Genomic DNA, 19,557 nt, shown 5'->3' with positions numbered 1-19,557 from the left:
ATCCATAATACAGTTTTTTTGGGTAGATCGCGTAAATATATAAACGTGTCGTTAAACCCGCCACCACCCGACACAGCCAACTAGTAAGGTTTGTCACGTAAACAGAACGTGGCCAATTCGTCACTAGTACAGCACCACCGGTACGTAGGAGAGCCAAGCCACAACATTTACAATCTGAGTTCGACGTTTCGCCAGTAATTACAACCGGCTTCATCAGGCGGCAGCCGGATATGGGAGTATATGTTTATATATATGGGAGTGTGTATATGGGAGTGTATATATATATGGGAGTGTGTATAGTGAATAGTGCGCTTCTCCCACTTTCTCTCGGTTTTAGCGTCCGACTCCACGGGCTAAGTGGCGAATTACTCGGTCCACCACGCCAGCTACTGCTGATGCTGCTGATGATGATGCTGCTGACGGGTCTCGTATCCCGCGTGAGTGTTGAGACTCGGAGCAGCGCTGGGGGAGCTCCAGGCTGAGTGAGGCTGCCCACCCCCCCAGTCGGTGAGTGAAACCAAATCGGCGACCTCCGCTTTAGCGACCCCCAACATTCTAAACACGTCCGTTGTTGTTGGTGTTGTTGTTGTTGTTGATGTTGTTGTTGTTGTTGATGTTGTTGTTGTCAGATCGTTCTATAAGATTACAATGCACAGACTCGGGGCTATAATCGTGCCTAATGTCCAGATCTCTCTCTCTCTCTGGCCCTTCTAGGACATCGCTAGAATTCACATCACTCACCTACACAGTCACATTTGCATCTAGGTATTAAGATAAAGAGTCCACTATATATTGCATTATAAGTTAATAGTCCAAACAATGATTATTGACATTAATATTCAATAATTAGCCAAATTTTACGCATAGCATAGACACAACAGTGACACTTTGTGTTCGTTCGTGAATCCCTCGGCTGGATGAAGGCCTCTTTTTCCATGAGGGTCGTTTGACCATATTTCACCACGCCGGTGGGTGCTGGTTTGGTGGAGTGGAGGTAGGGGGGGCGGTGTATCCGTCACCTCGTGGTTCAGACACCGCTCGCCACCGTGGTTAGTTCACCGGGCACAGGGAAACGCGGCGAGGGCAAGAACACATCACCACACAGCACGCACGTCGATAGAATCGGAATGGGCGGTGGCGAGGAAATGTTAACTACCTCGCCTGGTGGTCAGGGGGGCGTGGGTTCGATCCCGACCCTGACGCCTGCTGCTGCTGTATATTTGGGGTTCGCGTGTCTCTCTCTCATCATCACCGTGGCTTGGAGATGTTAACTACCTCGCCAGGTCTACAGGAGGTCGTGGGTTCGATCCCGACCTTGACGCCTGCTGCTGCTGTATATTTGAAGTTTGCGTGTCTCTCTCTCATCATCACCGTGGCTTGGAGATTTTAACTACCTCGCCTGGTTTGCAGGAGGTCGTGGGTTCGATCCCGACCCTGACGCCTGCTGTATATTTGTAGTTTGCGTGTCTCTCTCTCATCATCACCGTGGCTTGGAGATGTTAACTACCTCGCCAGGTATACAGGAGGTCGTGGGTTCGATCCCGTTCCTGACGCCTGCTGTATATTTGGAGTTTGCGTGTGTCTCTCATCATCACCGTGGCTTGGAGATGTTAACTACCTCGCCTGGTCTACATGAGGTCATGGGTTCGATCCCGACCCTGATACCTGCTGTATATTTTGAGTTTGCGTGTCTCTCTTACCATCATCATTGTGGCTTGGAGATGTTAACTACCTCGCCTGGTTTGCAGGAGGTCGTGGGTTCGATCCCGACTCTGACGCCTGCTGCTGTATATTTTGAGTCTGCGTGTCTCTCTCACCATCATCACCGTGGATTGGAGATGTTAACTACCTCGCCTGGTCTACAGGAGGTCGTGGGTTCGACCCCGACCCTGACGCCTGCTGCTGTATATTTTGAGTTTGCGTGTCTCTCTCACCATCATCACCATGGCTTGGAGATGTTAACTACCTCGCCTGGTCTACAGGAGGTCGTGGGTTCGATCCCGACCCTGACGCCTACTGTATATTTGTAGTTTGCGTGTCTCTCTCTCATCATCACCGTGGCTTGGCGATGTTAACTACCTCGCCTGGTAGGCAGGAGGTCGTGGGTTCGATCCCGACCCTGACGCCTGCTGCTGTATATTTGGAGTTCGCGTGGTTCTCTCACCATCATCACCGTGGTTTGGAGGTGTTAACTACCTCGCCTGGTTTGCAGGAGGTCGTGGGTTCGATCCCGACCCTGACGCCTGCTGTATATTTGTAGTTTGCGTGTCTCTCTCTCATCATCACCGTGGCTTGGAGATGTTAACTACCTCGCCTGGTCTACATGAGGTCGTGGGTTCGATCCCGACCCTGACGCCTGCTGCTGTATATTTGGGGTTTGCACTTCTCTCTCTCTCTTTTCCGGCCCTCGGGGGTTTTCCCCTCCACAATTATAAACTTGCGCTTAGAGTATTTGGCTGCTATACATTTCCACATGATAAGCCACTTCACTTGACTATCAATTGTGGCCAGGTCGCTTCTGAAAAAGAGCCACATAGCTCACTAGGCCTTACCTGGTAAAGAATAGTTTAGTTTTATTTTAAAGTCCGATGTATGTTGAACCTCTTATGCACCGTACGTAACCAACCGTGCTAATCTGCGGACAACAAACTAAACAAAAAACTCATCTAGATTTCAAAGTGCATGGCTCCCAATTATTATGTTAGAGCTATTTTGTGAGCGGATTTTACGCAGCCACGATTTAAATCACCTAAGAAAGGAAAGTCGAGTCTATGCATCACACAGAAACCTATACCCACAAACCGATACATATTCCTATACTTGCAAACCTATACACCCACATACCGATACACACATACACCTATTTACACGCACAAACATATACCCACAAAACTAAACGCAAACTTATTCAAGTAGCCATAAACCTCGACATATCCCTATACCCACAAATCAACACAAATACAAAGATCCTCCGTATAGCCTGAACAGAATGTTGGGCCAAGTGCTGTTAGCGAGCACCTAACACAAATACAAAGATCCCCCGTATAGCCTGAACATAATGTTGGGGCAAGTGCTGTTAGCGAGCACCTATTCGCGCCAACAAAGCCACGTCTGTCCACCTTTGTCTCCCCAGTGATGGATAAGTTACGCACCACACTGGCTACTTAATTAAGGCTGAGTCGACCTAGGGGATGCCCAGGACCGGTTCAGATAATCGCTACCTGTGTTGGTGGCCATGAACGGGAATCGAACTCGGGTTGCCGGGGTAACCACTACACTACCGCTCCCCACTACACACAAACAAGACAAAGACAAAGATCCCCAGTATAGCCTTAACAGACTGTAGGGGCAAGTGCTGTTAGCGAGCACCTATGAAGGCCGGAACGGCACACGAGGGGGTGGGTGGCCAGCACCACGCCCGACCGCCTTTGTCTCCCCAGTGGCAATGTTTACACACCGCACTAGGTACTCATTTAAGGCTGAGTCGACCTAGGGGAGGCCCAGGACCGGTTCAGATAATCGTCACTGGTGTTAGCCGTGAGCGGGAATCGAACCCGGGTCGCCAGGTTCATAGCGCAGCGCGCTAACCACTACACTACCGCTCCCCACACACACAAACACACACAAACACACACAAACACACACAAACACACACTCAAACATTCCTGCCCACACACACACACGCGCGCGCAAAAAAAGCCTCTTGCGCGCATACACAACAACAATCGTCTCGTGGTGGCAACGTCGGCACGACGCTTGTGCCAGGCTAGGTGCACGCACTTAGATGCCACGTGTAAATGTCAGAGGCTCGCCGGTAGGAGCTCGTGGGCCTGGCTCCAGGTGCTATGGCTTAGCTGGCTTATACGAATGGCAGATGAACACACACACACACAAAGATCGACCCCTTTAGCCTCATCAAATTTTTTTTAGTGCGAGTGCTGTTCGCGAGCACCAATGATGACCGACACGGCACACGAGGGGGTGGTGGGTGGCCAGAACCTCACCAGGAAACTCACTTAATGCTGAGTCGACCTAAGGGAGGCCCAGGACCGGTTCAGATAATAATCGTCACGGGTGTAAACCGTGAGCGGGAATCGAACTCGGCTCGCCGGGTTCGCAGCGCAAGTGCGCTCACCGCCACACCACCGCTCCCCTACAAGCAAAGTCAAAGGTGCCCTTATAGCCTCTTCACAGATCGTTGGGGCAAGTGCTGGCAGTGCACGTGCACCTGTGAAAGTCGGCACGGCACACGAGAGGTACAATGTGGCCCAACACCCATCCCTGGCCGGCCGACCGCCTTTGTCTCTCGCCGCGGTAACGTTTAACACGCTGCGCTAGCTACCCATTTACGACTGAGTCGACCTACACGCACACACTCACACAGATCCAGCTCACACACTCACACATGCACACACACATCAAACGCACAGACACGCACAGCTCGCTGATCGCTAAACAACTACTCCTAAAGTAATCCGCGTCAATGTAGGCTGGGTGATAGATATTTTTTACGATTAATTCGTATCTTACACTGATTTAATATCGTAAGGTACACACCCGATATATTTCCTCAACGACGTTATAATTCCATAATTAATTAAGTGCGCCTGAGTATAGAAAAGAAACATCATGGAAACCGCGTGGAGTCTATTTTATATTTTTCATGATTTTATAACCATGTTATGTTTTACTGCGCCGTCAACTTTTACCAGCATTCATAAAGTCAGCATACAGTCTTGTATGTGTGTGAGTGTCAGTGGGGAGCGGTGGGGCAGTGGCTAGCATGCTGCGCTATAAACCCGGCCACTTGTGTTCGATTCCCCGTCACGAACTATCATCGGCCCGGAATACCTGGTTCAGGGCCTCCGCTAGGTACGCTCAGCCTTTAGATGAGTACCATTGTTGGCTACGTACGGTGCGAAAGAAGTTCAACAGCATGCATACAACTGATGCGGAGTTGTAGGTGTTGCATAAGCGTCGGGACACTGGAGAGACAAAGGCGGCTTGCGCGTGGTTGCTGTCAACCCCATCGTGTGCCGCGTTGCGTTCACATGTGCTTGCTATCAGCACTTGCCCCGACAGCATGTGTGGGCTATACGGGGGATCTTTGCCTCTTGTGCGTGAGTAACAATTTTTTTTTGCTCGTGTGTTTGTTTGTGCACCTAGCCTGGCACACACACCACTTAGTATCGAATGGTGGTTGTTGTATATGTGTGTGTGACTCAAATGGTGCATGTTGATACACGTACATGTGTAAAGTTTAAAACGTGTTTTTGTTACCAGTTTGCTTAAACTATTATTACACACTATAATATGATACACAGAAGCACGCCAAGTATTTCAGATCAAAGCTTTTAAAAATAGGCCACTGATATGCAAGCGCGTGTGTGTGAGTGTGTGTGTTCGTGTGTACTTGTGTGTGTGTGTGAGTGCGTGCGTGCACGTGTGTGTGTGGAGAGCGGTAGTGCAGTGGTTAGTGCACTGCACTACTAACCCGGCCTCCCCTAGGTCTACTCAACCTCAAATGAGTACCAGATGGGTTTTGTACGCATCGCCCACTAGGAAGACAAAGGCAGCCGGGCGTGGTGCTGGCCACCCATCCCCTCGTGTGCCGTCTCGGCCTTCATAGGTGGCTACTCGCGAACAGCACTTGCACAGTTTGGCAAGGCTGTTTGGGAGATCTTCGTGCGAAATGAATCACTCTAAAAACCAATGCCAATTTACCAAGCAATGATTACATCATGATAATAGGGGTTTCCCCTTTCTGGCAATAAAACAAGTGTTAAGATGTTAAAACACCAAACTGAAAGCTTTTGCGAGGAATCGTGTCTGCATTAACCACATATGCATGTGGTGAACATGCAAACGGAAAAAAAACATCCTCTGACGGTATGTGCATTGTCTTTGGAACTGATTGGTCCACACCAGAGACAGCTTTATTTAGAGCCTCGTCTCAAAACGGTGTTAGACCAGAGGACGCCAAAAGGCGCACAGCACAAAGACAACGCACAATCAGGACATTGAGAGCTCTGGGTGAGCAGCTATATCAGTAACAACTCATGTATATCACTACCAACCTCCACAATCGTACATTCACATTATAGCCAAGCCGACTATTTGGTTGGCCACACCAATAACATGGCAGCAGCATTTGTTGAACAAGCAAACTCAGGACCGGTTTCGGCCCTCGGGGTCTCATCAGCAGGATCAGGATTGTGCTGCAATCAATACTGTACATCACATTATACTGAGCAGCGCAATATATCATCATCATCATGATGATGAAGAAGGTCAGAACACATCTAGCCGGTGTCTCGGGTTGAGCGGTGAACTCACTCGTCTAGCGAAGTAATCCTTCATTACTGGAGAGAGAAATAGATACAACGACATCGACATATACAGGGAAAGAGAGAGACAGAGCGAGAGACTGAGAGAGGCAGAGATAATCAGAAAAATATAGACGGGGGAAACGAGATGAAGAGGGACAAGACAGACATATAGCCTGCGAGAGGGTGATGAGAATGTTAAAGGCGAACGTCTTTAACATTCAGCAACGGAGAAGCGGCGAGGAAAAGCGCCGAGACACGGAGAGACGACAGACAGAGATGCGGAGAGAATGAAAGAGAGAAACACGGAAAGAGTGAGGCGTCAACGGAGAAAACTATTTACAAAATTAGTTAGGCCCCACTGAGTTGTGTGGTTCTTTTTAATAAGCGACCTGGTCACAAATGATTACGTGGACATTTATAGCAGCCAATTTACTCTGAACGCACGATGTCCATTCCAAATGTGGAGGGAAACACCGGAGGACCCGGAAGAAAAATCCACGCGACCACGGGGAGAGAGATTGACATGCAGGTGTCAGGGTTGGGTTCGAACCCACGCGCCCCTGTGTACCAGGCGAGGTAGTTAACATCTCCAAGCCACGGTGATGATGAGAGACACACGCAAACTCCATATATACAGCAGGCGTCAGGGTCGGGATCGAACCCACGACCTCCTGTATACCAGGCGAGGTAGTTAACATATCCAAGCCACGGTGATGATGATCAGATAGACACGCAGACTCCATATATACAGCAGGCATCAGGGTCGGGATCGAATCCACGACCTCCTGTATACCTGGCGAGGTAGTTAACATATCCAAGCCACGATGATAATGAGAGACACATGCAAACTCCAAATATACAGCAGCAGGCGTCAGGGTCGTGATCTAACCCACGACCTCCTGTATACCAGGCGAGGTAGTTAACATCTCCAAGCCACGATGATAATGAGAGACACATGCAAACTCCAAATATACAGCAGGCGTCAGGGTCGGGATCGAACCCACGCGGCAGATAACATCTCGCCGTCGTGAAAGACAACAATAGAAATAGAGAGACACAGAAATATCGAGACGGAGAGAGACAGAGAGACAGAGAGGGTGGGCCTGTTTAAATAAGGAATGCGGGGGGAGGGGAGGTTATAGGTTAATTTGTTAAGACTTGCATTCATCAATATAGGTGTCGCTGTTGTTTTGTTTTGCTCAAATGTGTTGGCAACCACGGGATAATTCTGCTCGCACCTTGCCAGGAAATTCCGTTTGAATTCGAGAGTGGCGCAGAGAGGCATAAATAGATACAGAGAGACACACACACACACAAAGAACCCCCATATAGCCTTAACAGACAGAGTATTGCACCTATGAAGGGCCGGCACTGTACACGAGGGGATAGGTGGGCCAGCACCACGCCCGACCGCCTTTGTCTCCCCAGCGGCGATGTTTACACGGCGTGTTTCCTCCCGTGCAGCTCAAGTGGGGCTCCTTCGCGAGAAGGAAATCTGCGGAGGCCAGAAGTTTACCTGCAGCACTGCGCCATTAGTTCACAGAGCCAGACGTGAGTTATCCGGGGAAGGCGCGCTCCTGCAGATTTCTAACTCTTCTTCAAAGTAGAAGAAGAGTTAAAAATTGATCAATTAAAATCTGCGGAAGCAGGAGTTTGCCTGGGGTACTCGCCTCGAGTATATATATAAATATCGAGACAGAGAGCCAGAGATCAGTAGACTCGGGGAGCTCCTGCGGATTTTTATACCTTTTCAATGCAACTTTGTTTGAAAATAAGTAAAAAAAATCTGCGGAAGCAGCATATTGTCTACGGTACTTACTACCCCTGACAAAGGCGGTCTGGTGAGGTGTTGGCCACCAAACCCCTCGTGTGCCGTGCTGGCCTTAATAGGTGCTCGCTAACAGCACTTGCCCCAACAGTCTGTTAAGGCTATACCGGGGGGGGGGGGGTCTTTGTCTTTGTCGAGCATATTTGTGTACATTGAGGTAACTACATGTATGTATTGACCTCTCTACTATGTGCTGTGAAGAAGGTTCATTGCCCGAAACGTCACCGATTGTGTTTTTCTTGTTTAGGCCGCAGTGTTATCGACATATGTGAGTTTTTTTTCTAATTATGTATATGTATTCGTATATGTAAATTGTGTAAGTGTATGTTTGTGAAACACAATTGTACGTGTGTATGCTTGTTTGGGTCATGTTTGCATAAAGTGTTCTAAATAGATATAATTCTTCATATATAACACCAATTATTCACTGATTGTCACAAGTACGATTATTGTAAGTGAACGTATCTGTGCATATACTACACATGCATGTGTACACACATCAATCATGTATGGGTATGCATGAAAATGAACGTACGTTTTTATATGGGCATAAGTACTGTATGTATGTGCACTCATTTAATGGTAATAATAATGTAAATGTAATATACTGGACAAATACAAAGATACCCCAGTATAGCCTTCATGGAGACTATTGTGGCAAGTGCTATTGACGAGCACCCAAAGGGCTTGGTATGGCCTATCCCACGCCCGGCCGCCTTTGTCTCCCCAATGCTGATGTTATCAAACCGCCCCAGGTACTCGCTTTAGGGTTAAGTCAACCGATCAGAACCGGTTAAGAAATTCATCTTCTTGGTTCTTTCGGTAAAGTCACGTAGAAGGGAAGTAATAAAATAATAAAAATAAAAGATAATAAAATAATTCTCACGACGTTTCGGCCACAACGCAAGCAGCCGTCTTCAGGTGAAGAATGAAACACCACCAAGCTTGGAGCGTATATTTAAGCTGGGTTGGAGAGGGGGAGGTGGGAAGAAGAGCGCCTTGACAAAATAATTTGCATATCAAGAGGAATTTAGCATATGGAAAATGCGTAGGAGGTGGGCGAGGGGGTTTCAAATTAATATTATGCCCGTGCATTATGCGGGATTAGCAGCATCAAAGGGAGGGGGAGGGGGGGTAGCATTAACAAAGGAAAGGAATGCATAAATTATTTTGTCAAGGCGCTCTTCTTCCCACCTCCCCCTCTCCAACCCAGCTTAAATATACGCTCCAAGCTTGGTGGTGTTTCATTCTTCACCTGAAGACGGCTGCTTGCGTTGTGGCCGAAACGTCGTGAGAATTATTTTATTATCTTTTATTTTTATTATTTTATTATTTTCCTTCTACGTGACTTTACAGAAAGAACCAAGAAGATGAATCCCTGCAGTCACGAAAGCTTTAAATCGAAGGTTAAGAAATTGTTCAGTGTTATTGGTGGTCGTGGGCTGGAGTCGAACTCGTGTGGCCGAGGTTCGTAGCGCAACGCGCAAACTAGCTGTACACGACCACTCCCGAATTCACGCACGAAGACAACGTTTTGAACGGCACACGAAGGAGGGTAGGTGGCCAACCCCACGCCCGGACGTCTTTGTCTCACCCAGTGCTAATGTTTGCACACATTTCAAGTACAAAGATCGCCCTATAGCCCCTACCACTGCTGGGGCAAGTGCTTTTAGAGAACACCTATGAAGGCCGGGACAGCACGCAACAACGGTGGGTGGCCGCAACCAAACCCGGCCGCCTTTGTCTCCCTAGTTTGAGGCTGCGTCGACCTAGGGGTGGCCGACGATCAGCACCGGCTCAGATGTGTGCATGCCTGCGCGCACGTTCACCTTCTATGGCACCGTACGTAGGCAGCCGCGCTAATCGGCGGTGCGGTGCGGGGTGTGGGGGGTTGCACGCGTGTGTGTCGGTGGTGGCTCTGAGCGAGAATCGAACTCATTGAACACCGCTTCGCACGCGCACAGGGCAATGGATCAATGTCACATCCCTTGTCGGCCCGCGCCAACTGAACGCGCGTGCACAGTTCTGCTGCAGCCTCCACTATAGTAATCCCCGTCTGTTGCATTTCCGCAGCGATCCACTGCTGGATGATGAATCCTACGCCGTGGTTATTGGGTGAGGTAGAGTGGGGGGGGGGGTGTTTGACCATACTTCACCGCGCTGGTTGTCATCTCACTTAACACGGGGGGTAGTACGCATGTACAAGGTGGCCTGGAAGTCAGGGCACAGAGGGTTATTTTATTTATTTTAACAATTAGTATTGTTTATTTTTTGAGTTAATGATTTTGTTTGAATCTAGTATCGTTGTTAGGACGTGTTTTACTTCTTCGTGCGGGTGTCAACTCAAACCCCGTTGTTTATTAAAACTCGAACTAAGAAGATCTCCGCGAAGGAATTGAGACAACAAAACGTAATCGATGAATGTTCAGCAGATGACACGTTGTCATCTTAACAACTAAACATAATCGATGAATGTTCAACAGATTGCACGTTGTAATCTTTAACAACTAAACATAATCGATTAATGTTCAACAGATGGCACGTTGTCATCTTTAACATCAAAACGTAATCGATTAATGTTCAACAGATGGCACGTTGTAATCTTTAACATCAAAACGTAATCGATTAATGTTCAACAAATTTCACATTGTCATCTTTAACAACTAAACGTAATCGATGAATATCCAACAGATTGCACGTTGTAATCTTTAACAGCAAAACGTAATCGATGAATGTTCAACAACAGATGACACGTTGTTATCTTTAGCAACAAAACGCTCCCCGATTCACTTCAAAAGAGAAGTCACGCATCGTGATACGTTCGTGGAAGTGAGTTTTGAACACGTGTTCAAAATAAATGAAATAGCCCGCTGGTATATATATATATGTGTATTTTTAAATAAATATATTAACCCTGTAGAGTCCTCACTTTTGAGCCACCCGAAATAACACTTAATTAATTTTCGATTTAAAGCTTTCGTGACTGCAGGGATTCATCTTCTTGGTTCTTTCGGTAAAGTCACGTAGAAGGGAAATAATAAAATAATAAAGTCACGTAGAAGGGAAATAATAAAATAATAAAGTCACGTAGAAGGGAAATAATAAAATAATAAAAATAAAACATTGTTACGTTTTTTTTTAATTAAAATATTATTATGTTTTATTTTTTTAAATTGTATTATTTCCCTTCTACGTGACTTTACCGAAAGAACCAAGAAGACTTAATTAATTGTCCGCGAGCTAATCCAGTGAGGAGATGGAGCGGATGCAATCCGGCACGTTTGCGGTATGCCTTTGAGTTGCGCCCACTACGTCTGCAAATTTGCGCGCGTTACAAATTGAACTATTATTATAATTATTTATTCACACGTGGAGAGACATATTTCGAGTTCTGCTCACGTTTCATTGAACCCCAGGTGCATTGCCGCATTGAGAGATTGCGACCGCCTTGAACTAGGCCTTTGTCCAGCAGTGGATCGACCGTGGCCGACGACGAATGGAGTTCAAAAGAACTCACAGACGAACAGCACACCACCTTGTTGTGAAAGACCCCAGGACCGCACCAGGCAAAGATCCCCGGGGTTTTAGCTTCCACGAAAGCTCGTGGTTCACTTACTAAATCGCATCCGCTGCGAAAAACCATGGCTGCAATCGCCGATACCTGATGATGATGCACACAGAGTGGAATACAATATTAAAAAATACTTTTAAAAAACACGCTTTAATGAAATGTACCGTACGACTCCAGGAAGTGGGTCCGAAGCTTGCCATAACGTAAGGAGCCGTGGTGATTTACCGCCAACGTGAGTTGAGCGTGGACAATTAGACCCGTAAAAAAAAGATCGTTAAAAAATATATATTTTAATTTTCTAATGATAGAATATAGAATTGTCAGCAGTATGACATAGCTATACCAAGTTTGTAATCGATACGACATTGGGAAGACGGTTGAAATTGAGTTACAAGATTTGAGGATACGACAACAGACCGAGCGAGTTAAATAAAAGCGTGTAAAATGTTTAAAAAATATATTTTGCATTTTTTTTATGATAGAATATAGTCTTGTCATCAGTATGACATAAGTATACCAAGTTTGCAGTCGAGAGCACATTGGGAAGTGGGTAACAATTGAGTTACAATACTGTTTGAGGATACGACAACAGACGGAGTGAGTTAAATAAAAAGCGTGTAAAATAGTAAAACTCTACAGCAGCAGCGGTGTGAGACTGTTGGGTCGTCCAGAACAACGTGGAGCGATACGCGAAAATGCCCCCCGATCAACAAACACGAAGGTATACGTCGCTTGCGATAAACAAACTCCGCTGCTCACGCTGACGCGGTTGTCTGGCTTGATCATGGACCTGAATTTGACGTTGTTCAAGTTATTGTTCTGCTGCATCTACATCAGCAGCCGTACGGAAGAAGAAGCAGCAGCAGCAGTGGATTTACAGCCCTTACTCTTAGGTTTTTTCGGTAAAGTCACGTAGGAAAAATTTTTTAATTAATAAAAGTAAAATAAAAATCACGACGTTTCGGAGGCAACACAAGCATCCGTCTTCAGGTGGAACCGTCACAGCACGATAGCTGTATCAAGTGGATGAATGCTTCCCCAAACCTCTCACTTGATACAGCTATCGTCCTGTGACGGTTCCACCTGAAGACGGAAGCTTGTGTTGCCTCCGAAACGTCGTGATTTTTTATTTTTATTTTATTAATTTTAATTTTATTTTTCACCTACGTGACTTTACCGAAAAACCTAAGAATATGAATCCTTGCAGTCACGAAAGCTTCAAATCTAGAATTTACAGCCCTTTATCAGCTCACCGCTTGGATCAAGGGCTGCCCCCCACACAGCCCTGCCTACGGTTCTGGGAATCGTTTGACCATACTTCACCACGATGGTCAATGCGGGGTTGGTGTAGATGGGGGAGAGAGGCGGCGGGGGGGGGGGGTCGGTGATAGGTTCTGATTGTCACTCGCCACTGATGTTAGCCGTGCAGTAGAAGTGTGCCAACCACTGCACCACCGCTCCCCATATATACCAGTGCCATTCCGCACTCGACTGCACTTTACCGAAGGGCACTCGGACGTTAAAGACCTCTCGGCACGTCGCCGGGCATGGGAATGCAGCAATTAATTTAGCCATCGTGTGTCGAAGTCACAGCTAATTGATACATTGTTGCCGTACTCTTGACAATCAATCACGTACGTAGTGGCAGTAGAATATCGCGCAGATCTATTGTGCAGTGTTACGTGAGCCCTATAAATTATAAGTGTTTTGTAATTAAAACGTATCATCATTGTGATACCCTCCGCTGCTAGAGAGACGTCTCGTGACGCTATTGTGGGTTCATGAGAAGTGTTTTGACCATACTTCACCACGTCGGTCATTGCACCTTGGTGCAGCAGCGGTAGGCTTCTTCACTCGCCACTGATGTGAGCCGTGGGCGGGGAATCTCACTTTAAAAAAAAAAGATGCCGGGGTTTACAACGCAATATACGCTAACCACTGCGCCAGTAATACACCCGCTGTAAATGTTGCGCCTTGATACATAATGCACGTGCGTGTAATTATGCGACGAGTTTATAGATGTGTGCACGTGCTTCCCGCTTGGGAATACAATCGCACTGTTGTCAGAAGTGACAAACGCGTAATCACACGCGCGCACACACATATATATATACAACACACAGACAAAGAACCCCCCCCGTATAGCCGTAACAGACTGGAGGTTACTGTGCGCCCACTCCCTCGTGTGCCCTGTTGGCCTTTGTCATAGGTGCTCGCTCACAGCACTTGCTCCAAAACAGTTAGTTATATATATATGCACACGTACAACTGCATACACAATACAAAGACTGTTGGGGCAAGTGCTGTTAGCGACAAAGGCCGACACGGTGGGGTGGGTGACCAGCCTTTGTTTCCACAGTGGCGATATTTTGACACACGCACCAGTCTGAGCCAACCTAGGGGAGGACCAGGACCGGTTCAGATAATCGTCACTGGTGTTGGTGGTGGCCGTGAGCGGGAATCGAACTCGGGTGGCCGGGTTCGTAGCGCAGCGCAGTGCGCTAGCCGTTACACTACCGCTCCCCACGCCTTACACACACTCACGCATTCACATACAATGTACATGCACACACACTGATACGTGCGAATTTACATGCACACACACATACCTGCCCCAGACACTACACACACACACGCGTGCATACTCTTTACACGCAAATATACGTACGCCTACAAAGACAAAGATCCCCCGTATAGCCTGTAAACAGACTGTAGGGGCAAGTGCTGTGAGAGAGCACAGATGAAGGCCGGCAGGGCACACGAGGGGTGGGTGACACACACACACACACGCACAACCAGACAAAGATAAATATCCCCCGTATAGCCTTAACAGACTATCGGGGCAAATGTTGTTAGCGAGCACCTATGAAGGCCGGCACCGCACACGAGGGGGTGGGTGGCCAACGTCACGCCCGGCCGCCTTTGCCTCCCCTAGTGGCGATGTTCACACATCGCAACAGGTACTCATTTGAGGCTGAGTCGACCTAGGGGAGGCCCAGGGCCGCTTCAGATAATCGTCACTGGTGTTGGCCGTGAGCGGGAATCGAACCCGGATAGCTAGGTTCGTAGCGCAGCGCGCTAACCTGTAACACTACCGCTATACACGCACACGCACACTCACAAAGACACACACACACCCACAAAGACACACACCCACAAAGACACACACACCCACAAAGACACACACACCCACAAAAACACACACACTCACAAAGACACACACACTCACAAAGACACACACTCACAAAGACACACACACTCACAAAGATACACACACTCACAAAGACACACACACTCACAAAGACACACACACTCACAAAGACACACACACACCCACAAAGACACACACACACCCACAAAGACACACACCCACAAATACACACTCACAAGGACACACACATACTCACAAAGACACACCCCCACAAAAACACACACACTCACAAAGACACACACACACCCACAAAGACACACACTCGCTCAGAAAGACACACACTCAGAAAGACACACGCACACTCACAAAGACACACACACACCCACAAAGACACACACTCACAAAGACACACACTCACAAAGACACACACACTCACAAAGATACACACACTCACAAAGACACACATACTCACAAAGACACACACTAACAAAGATACACACACGCACAAAGATAGACACGCACGCACACTCACAGAGACACTCACAAAGACACACACTCACAAAGACACACACACTCCCACAAAGACACACACACACCCACAAAGACACACACACTCACAGAGACACTCACAAAGACACAAACTCACAAAGACACACACACTCAAAAAAAGACGCACACTCACAAAGACACACACACAGAAAGACACACACTCACAAAGACACACACACTCACAGAGACACTCACAAAGACACACACACTCAGAAAGACACACACTCACAAAGACACACACTCACAAAGACACACACACTCAGAAAGACACACACTCACAAAGACACACACTCACAAAGACACACACACTCACAAAGATACACACGCACGCAATTGCGTACGAGCTGAATATAGACGTAAACATACACACGGACGTATATAGACACAACTGCGTACTCACAAAGTACTAAAACACAAAGATCGACAATCATCGAATCAAACCGCCACTCACTCACACAGACAAATAAGCCCCGTATAGCATTGAACGGACTGTTGGGGCAAGTACTGTTTGTGAGCATCTATTGCGGTCAAACTACCGATTAAGGCCATACAACAAGTCCCACGTGTGTCTACAGAGGCATCTTGGAATGTGTTACGTTGCGTGTGTGTGTGTATCTAAGTCTGTGCGAAATATTGTACATGTATGCGTCTGTGTATGCATGCCAGTGTGAGTGTGCACCGATGTGTATATCTATGAGTATCGAAACGTGTTATGCAAGTGTGTGAGAACGTGTTGCCTACATGTACACTGTACCGACGAGTATCTGCATGTGTTAAGCACGTGTGTGTGCTGGCCACCCACCCCCTCGTGTGCCGTGCCGGCCTTCATAGGCGCTCGCTAGCGACACTTGCCCCAACAGTCCGTATAGGCTATACGGGGATCTTTGCCTTTGGTATGTGTTTACCTATAAGAGCAAACGCGTGAAGGAGTCGCGTTGACAACAATACGCTCGGTCACCTTTGTCTCCCCCCAGTGGTGATATTTAAATACACCGGCACCACGTCCCCATTTAGGGCTGAGTCGACCTAGCCGGAGGCCCAGAACCGACTCAGATATTCGTCACGGATGATGGTTGGCCATGAGCGGGGATCGAACTCGGCTCGCACCGCGTTGCATAGCTCAGCGCGTCGCTCACCACCACGCCACCACTCCCCATACCAAGACAAAGATCCCCCGTGTAGCCTGCGACAGACTGTTTGGGGGCAAGTGCTGTTAGCGAGCACCTATGAAGGCCGGCACGGCACACGAAAGGGGTGAGTGGATAAACACCACGCCCGGCCAGCCGCCGATGTTTCCCCCCGGTGCAAATTCTTTACACACCGCACCAGGTACTCACTCAAGGCTGAGTCGACCTAGGGGAGGCACACACACACATTGCAAACTCAACATGTTGCACCGGGGTTTCCTTGGATTGCTGCGAGGAAGCTACGCGTGTACGTTCGCTCGCTCTATATTCAATGGTGATTTAATATATTTTTTATTTGTGTATAAAATTATTACTAGCTGTTTTAACTTGTAACGCTTTATATGGTAACAACACGAACGCTCTATTAAAGCCTAGTAAAAGAAGGGGGTGGGGGGTTTAAAAGGGGGCTCCCTTTTCAAAGTGAAAAAAAAATATCTTGGCCTGAATGTTGCCACGGGTTTTTTGTTTTGTTTCAGGGGTGGCTACAAAAAAATTCCACCGTGAAGGATTCCGTCTCGGGTTCTGCGAATGAAATCGAGTGCGTGGTAAGTGCTTTTTGGGATTTCGGATTTTAAGTTGTTGTGATGGAAGTAAATAAATGAAATAAACAATCGTCCAAATTTTTATGTTGTATCGTATTCGGTGCTTACTGATTCTGCGACAGCGTTGGCAGTGGTGCACGAGCACAATTACAAATATTCATATTCAACGTTTTGTGGTTTAGATCGCGTTATTTATAAATGTGTCGTAACCCTCCACCAGTGGCGAATTGCCCGATGATGCTAGATGCAATTACCAGCGAAACGTCGTACTAAATTTTTTTTGTAAATGTTGTGGTTTAACGCTTCAACACACCGGTGGGCTAAAGCAGTGAACTATTTGTCTTTTGTCAACGTGACACTTTTTTACTGATTGGCCGTGTCGGGTGGTGGAGGGTTACGACACATTTATAAATAACGCGATCTAAACCCAAAAACGTTCATTATGAATAATATTGGTCGCGAAAGCCTGCTAGGTGTTAAACTGGCAATTAATAATAATGAACAATAAATAATAATTAACAATTAAAAAAAAACTCGACACGTACATTCGTCACAATAACACTGCGGGTCTTCGTTACAATTTTTTTTTTAAACAGCACGCGGAGAGGAGTTTCTGAAGAAGGTCACTGCCCGCAACGTCGACCTACTTATTCTCCGCTTGTTATTTTTATTTCAGGGCCACGGCGGTCGTGACGAATTTTTGCTTCTTTTTTCGTTAATTAATTCCTGCCCCCCGGCCGCCCCCTTAAATGACCCCACCCGTCGTGTCGCGTGTGATTATGGTCAAGTGTGGGGGGAGCGGTAGCGTAGCGGTCAGCGCGCTGCCCTACGAACCTGGCAGACACCGGGTTCGATTCCCGCTCACGATCAACACCGGGGACGATTATCTAAACCGGTCCTGGGCCCTCCCCTAGGTCGACTCAGCCTCAAATGAGTACCTGGTGCGGTGTGTAAACATCGCCACTGGGGAGACAAAGGCGGTCGGGCGTGGTGCTGACCACCCACCCCCTCGTGTACTGTTCTGGCCTTCATAGGTGCTCGCTAACAGTACTTGCCCCAGCAGTCTGTCCAGGCTATACGGGGGATCTTTATCTTTGATCGTACTGCGTGAAAGTGTATATGATTCAGCCAACTCAAATGACATTGCATAACTGGATATATTTAACGTAAAATAATAAATGACTTGAACATTATCACGACGTTTCGGACGATTGGTCTTCTATAAGCCAATATTTTATTGTTATTAAAGAATACATAGGTGAGCGTTTGCAAACAACTGTTTGGTTATGCAATCTATAGTGTACTTTTGCACGACCTGCATATACCAGTCAAATTTGCAAATACATTCAACATGTACATTATGTATATACACTACATATAATGTACGTATACAGACACACACGCACGTACACACACACACATATATACATGAGTAATCAAGCGGTGAAGCATAATCAACCCCCCCACCCTCCCCACCATTGCGGTGGGAAGGTGGGAGAGTAGGCCTTCATCCAGCAGTGGATTGTCAAAAGAAAGTGACACATATACATAATGTGCACAGAGCCAAAACAATACACAACAACAACCACACAATATTATCCGGCTATGTTACCACCGCCATCGATAGCAGCAAGAAAACCGCATCAACGCGATTCGCACGTGTTCAATGATTTGTTAGTAGACAGAGTGAGACGTGGTTTGTTCCGATGGGGAAGGGGAGAGTTGGGGGGAGGCGTGGGGGGGCATTTGGTGGATTGGGTGTTGAGGGAGGAGGAGAGATGAGAGATGGAGGGGAGAGCGTGAGTACACCACAGCACCACCATCGACTCTCTCTCCGTATCATAATTGATACATGGCGAGAGGACGTGTTCGTGTCACGTGACGCAAGGATGTGGTGGTGGTGGTGGTTGTTGTTGGTGGTGGGGGTATAGAGAGGACGTACGTGGTGATGATGGTGGTGGTTGTTGCTGCTGCTGGTGACAATGGTGGTTGGGGTGGTTGTCGATTGCGTGTGTGGAGGGTGGGTCGCCCGCTTCAGTGAGTAGTGAGTTACACATTGCGTGGCTAGTAGTGGTCGTTTTGGGAGAGATAGGAAAAGGGGGGGGGCAGGGGGGGAGGGTGATGGTGGAAGAGAGAGGGGGGGGGGGCAGGGGGGGGAGGTAGAAACAGGGGGGGGGGGAGACGTCAGAAGAAGGAGGAGGAGACGTCGAGAGAGAGAGAGCTGAAGAAAAGTGCAAGGAAAAGTGATCGCTCACTCGAGCGCCTCGGAGCAACAAGAAGAAGCGCGCGTGGAGAGAGGGGGGCGACACGGCTACGAGCTCGGCATCGCCGTGCCACCTCGCCCCGAGTCGACACGACACGGATCGGGCGGAGAGAGAGAGAACGGGCGAGAGAACGGGA

At 47.7% G+C, this 19,557-nt stretch overlaps 1 protein-coding gene across 1 annotated transcript in view; it reads left to right on the top strand.

Moving 5' to 3' along the window:
- Positions 1–463: 463 nt before the first annotated feature.
- LOC133349703 (homeobox protein Hox-B3a-like) overlaps positions 464–19,557 on the top strand; it is a 355,311-nt gene continuing 336,217 nt past the window's right edge. Inside the window, exon 1 of the mRNA XM_061563380.1 lies at positions 464–482. The gene's annotated coding sequence lies outside the window, so the exon portion shown is untranslated. The remainder of the gene's footprint in view (positions 483–19,557) is intronic.

Source organism: Lethenteron reissneri, chromosome 31, assembly GCF_015708825.2.
Source record: "Lethenteron reissneri isolate LAM-NWPU_2019-01 chromosome 31, ASM1570882v1, whole genome shotgun sequence".
In the NCBI taxonomy this organism is placed as follows: domain Eukaryota; kingdom Metazoa; phylum Chordata; class Hyperoartia; order Petromyzontiformes; family Petromyzontidae; genus Lethenteron; species Lethenteron reissneri.
The sequence above is the reverse complement of the archived record's forward strand: the minus strand, read 5'-3'. Positions and strand labels throughout refer to the sequence as shown.